This window comes from Schistocerca piceifrons, chromosome 11 (assembly GCF_021461385.2).
Source record: "Schistocerca piceifrons isolate TAMUIC-IGC-003096 chromosome 11, iqSchPice1.1, whole genome shotgun sequence".
Lineage (NCBI taxonomy): Eukaryota > Metazoa > Arthropoda > Insecta > Orthoptera > Acrididae > Schistocerca > Schistocerca piceifrons.
In genome coordinates this window covers 89,744,068-89,751,324 of record NC_060148.1, presented here as the reverse complement: position 1 = coordinate 89,751,324, position 7,257 = coordinate 89,744,068, and positions in this window count along the sequence as shown.

The window sequence follows — 7,257 nt, the reverse complement described above, 5'->3', positions numbered from 1 at the left end:
TCAAGCATCCACAGCTCCACTCACTATTTCCAAATGACAAATCAACAGTATGTAAAGTCAAATAGCAACAGTGAACTACAAATAAAAAATGACAACTGATAAATAAACCCATAGCTGCCCAAATACCAACATGCAAAACAAAAATGCTACAAACTGATGCACCAATCTAACCACCCATTACCGTTCGTATTCCAGCACAGTAACTGTGATGAAATCAACGCAAGCTACTTAGGTTGGTCGTCACATCCAGAAGATGGCAGTGTCTGTGGTCTGGAAGTAGTCCAAACTATGACAAGAAGTCTGCTCCTAATATCGGATGCACCACATTGCGAACTATGAATTGCCATTCAAATCGACGCTGGAGATCCAGGTTGAGTACTAATGTCATTCATCCGTGTGTTTAAATGCTGGAGCCATTGGTGGCAAACAGGTCACAATTATCATAACTACGGTAAGGTAGGCATTTGGCTGGGCAAACAGACACATCTGCTCTGGTGTCTACCAAGAACAACTGTTTTGTGTACTGCACAGTGACGAAAAGGCAATGGCCGTTATCTGTCGAGTCAGTTGCCGTCATCACTGAGCGCTCGTCATTGCTTCTCATTTCACATGACGGGTTACACTTGTTGGCCTACGTACTGATCACCTGTGGTACCAACATACCATCGTGGTTGATGAAGAGCGGTTACGACTACGTGTTGAGCTATGGCGCCAATGTCGGTTGGTACTTGCACGCAGAGCCATGACCTGTGCTTTAAGCTCTGCTAGTTGTGCCAGTAGCAATGTAAATGTTGCTGTGGCAGACCTCTCTGGTTGTGGTATGATAGCTGCCACACTTGCACATTGATAAATTTCCACTGCACGGCCAGACATCTGTGTGGGGGCATCTAAATCTCCTGCACACACTTTAATTATCTGACACACACAGCGGTTACGGTTACTACAAGCCACACCGCAAGTTGAGAAACGGGGCCAAATTTCTAGTAGTTTACTGACAAGTTGAGATTTTAACACACAAATGATTTATTCATATCTTGCAGAAACTAGCAGTACGGCAATAAACAGCCTTTTAAACACGCCGCTTACGGCAATCAAGTAATTTATAGCAATACAACCATTTAAAAAAAAAATTCTTTAAAAAAAAAAAAAGAAGTGACAGTATGGCAATAAACAACCTTTCAAAACACGCCGCTAGTGGCATCACGTCATTTATAGCAATACAACAGTAAAAAAAAAAAAAAAAAAAAAAAAAAAAAAAAAAAAACACACAGAAGCTAACAGTACGGCAATAACAGCCTTTCAAAACATGCCGCTAATGGCAATCAAGTAATTTATAGCAATACCACAGTTTTAAAATATTTAAAGTACGGTGAGGTAGTGAAGCTACCAACACCGCCATTAAAAAAAAAAAAAAATAAAATTAAAAAAAAAAATTAAAGGTCTCAGCAAACACACAATTAATGGCAATAAAGGAATGGAGGAATTTAAAAAAGTTTTTAAAAAAAAGTGTCCTGGAATAGCATTAGAACATAACAGATATGACGGACCTGTGTAAGGCGGCCACAAATCACCCACTCAGGGATGCTCTGGCTAGGCAGAATACTGACCAATTTAAATACGCCCGTAAATACAATTGCCACTCTCGGGCTGGTCACTGCACCGACTTTCAGCCAGCGAAAACTTGTAATAAGATGGCTTAAGTTGCTGACAGAATTAGAGCTAACCTCGTGCAAGGAAACATTACACCACACAGTCCTGAATGAGCAACCACATGATCAACCAACAAGAAGCATGAATTTACTCATATCACACGACAGAATAGCGAAACAATTAAACTGCCAAAACTACACCTCCCATCGGGCAGTAACGAGAGGAGGAGGAAGGATCACTGTCTTCAATTACACCGGTGCCGGGGACAGGAAACCCGATCGCCGGAGGCCACAAGGCAGAAGAGACACTGGTTACGCAAACTTATTACTTAATGATTAAACCTTCCACTAACTTAACTTGCAATTATGCTCAAACAGGCAGTACACAACCTCCGATGGTAAGGATCCCCACATCCGACCGCGTACGCGTCGCCAGTGTACCCGACACACCACGGTCACACGACAACACGCTCTGTCACCGGAGTTCACGTCTTCTCTGCAACGTTGACGGGTAGTGACCGCTCCTTCATGTTAGGTGTCTCCTTTTTAAACTCCAGTGTTGATACGGAGGACTTAAAGAAGCTTGTTAACGTCCCACCAAGATGAAATGAACAGCAACTACTCGTGGGGCAATTCTGTATACAATCAACTCGCGGGGAGGTCTTCCGTCAACTCCACCCACTCGTTACACACAACCGACATACATCACGTGGCAACTCGGTGCAACAGACCACGCCTGGTCCGCACTGGCGAGCCACACTGCCCTCTGGTGTCCACCAGACTCTCTCTGAGCGCACGCCCCTACTTCCGCGCCACCACACGAAGTTACCACTGGTCAAAGATCTCACTTTCTCCATAGCAGTTTCCCGGAAGCAAAAATGCAGATATCGATAGCAGGGAAAAGACAACCAAGCAGCCACTTAATGACAGACAACATATCAAACAAACATGTCAGGGAAGAAAAGGAAAACCAAAGCAATTTAAACACAAGGTGGGCAGGCATGACATCCATATGCTCCTCACTATGTCATCGCTGATTGCACTATTTGCCTAAGTGTCCAGATGATGTAATAATTGCAACTGTGTTATTACACCGAGCTCTTCTGTGTGCAGCAATTTCGCCAATCTCTTGGTCTCTGACCGTGACAGGCATTTGATTAGTGCACTTTTAACTGTTGCGTGCCATTCCACGGCTGGGGGTGCAGCTAGGATATCCTGTACTTTGCCAGACATCTCTTCATTTAGTCGACGGTGACACGAGGCAATACAAACTCTCTCTCCTATAGAGCAAACCAAGGCATTGGGCTTTGTTTCACTGATATGCGGCTAACTGGCGGGATCACTGGCATCTTGCTTGTGGCTGCTGGTTCTGATTAGAGTATAGGCTAGGCTCCTCTGTAAGTTGCACGAGAAGTACGCGGTGCAATTGTCACATGTGTACATCGTGGCACGGAAGGTTTATGCATACGCTGTAGCTGATGTGGTCATTTAACTCGTTAGGCAGTGCGACTGTGTCAGAGTCACCACTACATGTTGGGTATTTGACAAGATTTATTCCAACGTTTACAAAGCACAACTACAGGGACAATGCATTACACATAGCGACCAATAGTAAAAACAAAGAATAAACAACACTATGGCTAAATGATATCTCAAAAACTTCTTTGGCAAGCGGCACTATGCAGAAAGATAATTTTCCGCTATCACTACGATATAATAAAGTTCCTGACTGTTTATTTCTGTCAGCATCTGGAGCCTAATCTCAGGAACTACTATAGGAATTTTGTTAGTTTTCACTAACAGATAAGGAAGGTTTTTGTATAGAATTTATTATTATAGTAAGGATGTGTCTGTAACATATGTATTATCTGTTTCATATTTAATTGGTATTTGGGGTGAAATGTCGTAGCGATGATGGGAGATACGAGTAGGTCAGCCGCAGAGATGGTAGTACATGGTGGAAAAAGCAGTAAACAGCTGCCGCAACTCCAGAGAGCAATGAAGCTTTACGAGGGTCTATAAATTTTTTCTGTCACTACAAATTATAAGTTAAAGTCCCACTGTGTTTTTACTGTCTGCTTGTTCAGGATAACCTCTGGAACTACTGTAGGGATTTTGTTATGGTTTTCACTAATTGACAGTCTGTGTCACGAAGAAAGTTTTGTGTATAATTTATGTTTTTATATACAATTTATTACCACTACACCAGTGTTCAGCTATAAATACTTACAAGGGAACCTCCCCATCGCACCCCCCTCAGATTTAGTTATAAGTTGGCACAGTGGATAGGCCTTGAAAAACTAAACACAGATAAATCGAGAAAACAGGAAGAAGTTGTGTGGAACTATGACAAAAATTAGCATAATATACAAACTGAATACTCCATGAGCAAGATAGGCAACATCAAGGAGAGTGTGAGCTCAGGAGTGCTGTGGTCCCGTGGTTAGCGTGAACAGCTGCGCAACGAGAGGTCCTTGGTTCAAGTCTTCTCTCAAGTGAAAAGTTTAATTTTTTATTTTCAGACAATTATCAAAGTTCAGGCACTCACACATAATCAACTTCGCTCTCCAAAATTCCAGGACATGTTCAGATTTGCTTGGACATGTGCAGGATTTGACGGTCTACACACGGAAAAATTTGAAAACGTTAAAAACATATGTTTTGACAGAGCACAGGAAAAACTGTACAACTATGAAACTGTTGCATTCATTTGTTGCAGTTTATGTGACAAACCCTTATGTTTTCATCACTTTTTTGGGAGTTATTATCACATCCACAAGAAAAGCTAAATCGGGCAAGGTAGAAGAATCTTTTTACCCATTCGCCAAGTGTACAAGTTGGTGGGTCGACAACATATTCCTGTCACGTGACGCACATGCCGTCACCGGTGTCGTATAGAATATATCAGACGTGTTTTCCTGTGGAGGAATCGGTTGACCTATGACCTTGCGATCAAATGTTTTCGGTTCCCATTGGAAAGGCACGTCCTTTCGTCTACTAATCGTACGGTTTTGCGGTGCGGTCGCAAAACACAGGCACTAAACGTATTACAGTGAACAGAGATGTCAGTGAATGAACGGACAGATCATAACTTCGCAAAAATAAAGAAAGTAATCTTTTCACTCGAGGGAAGACTCGATCCGAGGAACTCTCGCTCCGCAGCTGCTCACGATAACCACGGGGCTCCTGAGCTCACACTCTCCTTGATGTTGCCTATGTTCCGCATGGACTACTCAGTTTGTATATTTTGCTTATTTTTTTCATAGTTCCACACAACTTCTTCCTGTTTTCTCGATTGATCTGTGGTCAGTTTTTCAAGGCCCATCCACTGTGCCAACTTATAACTAAATCTGAGGGTGGTGTGATGTGGAAGTTCCCTGGTTAGTACTGTCTGTGCAACGCTGGGGTGGGAGGGGAGCTCCGAGGGAGGAGGAGGACTGATTTCCATGGTGCCAGTTCGTCTCCTCCCCTGGCAATTTGGTATTTGCACCATCACACAACCTTGTATAGTTCCTCTGTATTCCACGTAGTGATTGATATCATATGTGCACATGCTGCAATGCAGTGGTGACAGCGGTGTCCGTGGTGGCCACAATGTGTGGTGCACGCTCAGGTTGGCTCTCAGTTTCTAACTGCCCGTTTTTACGAGCCCATTGTCAGATAGGGGCAATATGGCAAAGAGGCGGAGTTGTGTTGGCCCCAATTGTGGGTTTTGATAGCTCGACTGCAGTCTGATGATGAACTCTGTGGCCTGGTTTTACTAAGCACATCATCATATGCAGAGTTTTAATGTTGTTGCCCACTGTTTTGGGTTATAGCATTAGCTCCAGTCAAGGTACAGACTTGTGTAATTTGCAGCCGAAAGTGGTGGTTATTCCGTGGTCAATCACTGTCTGTCGTATATTGCTTCACCGCTGTCAGCACCTTAAGGCGGTGAAAGACGACTCAAAAAAGTTTACTTCAAGTGTCTATTATTTGCAAAGGATTGTTATAACACATACCTACCATTGTAAAGTGATGAGAACGACTTACTGAGTTAGTGGTCACCTCTCAAGAATGTGATATGCATTGATTTTCTCTTTATTATTGTTGTCATCAGAATAATCGAAAAGGGAAGAACTGGCGGGCTGCCGCCTCGGTACGGTTTCCGAGACAGGGTAACTTAGAATGTCCTTACAGTGTGCTGTTGCACAGTCAGACTGTTCCCAATAGTGCAGGGCATTGTGAGATCAATTTTCTTATTGGTCACTGGTATTGATTTTGTGTAGTTTATTTTAAAGATTTTTATAGTGTTGCTCTTTTGCCTTTTGTGGCAGTTATTATACGAGGCACGTCTCTATGAAGTAGGGTGCTTCGCCCGTGTAGAACAGTGAAGTGGCACACCACAGTAGTTAGCTACTTCAATTAACGGTGCTCGACCGTAAGCACTGATCTGGGTGCGGTTACACTGTCTTATTTGATTTGTTCTGCACAGCGCCCTAAGTTCAGCAGTGCTAAAGCCTGTCTCGTGCTTCCCCTTTGCATGACAATGTCCAGTTATGGTTAAGTTTATTGGCATCTGTAGCTGATTTTGTAATTCTGTGGGTGTACTTACCAGCCTGTATGGCAGTAACTTAATTGTATTTGAGCATGGTAGTTATGAGCTCGGCCAGCCCTAATCCTTTTTAAAGTATATTAAGTTTTAAAAGTTTTGTTGCTAAAGTTTTAGCTCTGCTTCTCCTGTAATTTAAGTTATTTGATTGATAAAATTAAGCCCTAGTTTTTAAGTTGTCCGCACCCTTGGGGTTTGTAATACATGAACATATAGTGATATTAAGTAGTGGGGTTCCTGCTGTTGGCATCGCACACCGGCGGCTTAAGGGATATGCTCGTACTAATTAGAGAAGGTTGAATAATATTTATCTGTTTATTGAATTTTAAGCCCTTATGTCTGTATTGTATTAAAAGAATTTTAAGTTTTCTTCTTGTTGTCACCATGTTTTGCGCTGGATATTTAGTCTGTCCTAAGTCACTTGCAGGATGAAAGTAGTAACTGAGGTGGTAGCTTCAAGGGTCCTATTACAATGTGTTGCAGTTATACCAGGGTCATGTCTCACAGCTGGTTCTGCGGGATGCCTCCCTGAGATTCGACTGAGCTGGAGAATTCCGTCAGCAGGACCAAGAGGGTGCCTTCCATCTTCTCATCATCCAGCAGGTGCCGGCCATCCTGGAGAGCTTGACTTTTTTGTTTTCTGGTACTGTTTAAGGAAGCAAAGGGATTTCATTTCATTCAATTCAGCTTCAACTGTTAATACTCAGTCCTCCACTTCCATCAAAATTAAGTGCAAGGGTGTTAATTCAGAGCATGGTTGATGGGTGTGGAAGTTGATGTTGAACTGTGTTAATTGATTTGTTTGTGAATATTTTGCGACTGTTTCAGTATGAGTGTATGTGCTGTAAGTGATGCACATCTGCTAAGGCAAGGTGAAATAAAATATGATGTCCAGATTGGAGAAGGCCAGGATGAAGGTACAGTGCAGGAGCTACTTAGCACACTCAGGAAGTTTGGGGAGGTAGCTTTTTCTGTTTCATCTTGTGGCAGTGAAACAGTGAGTGATATGCTATTGCA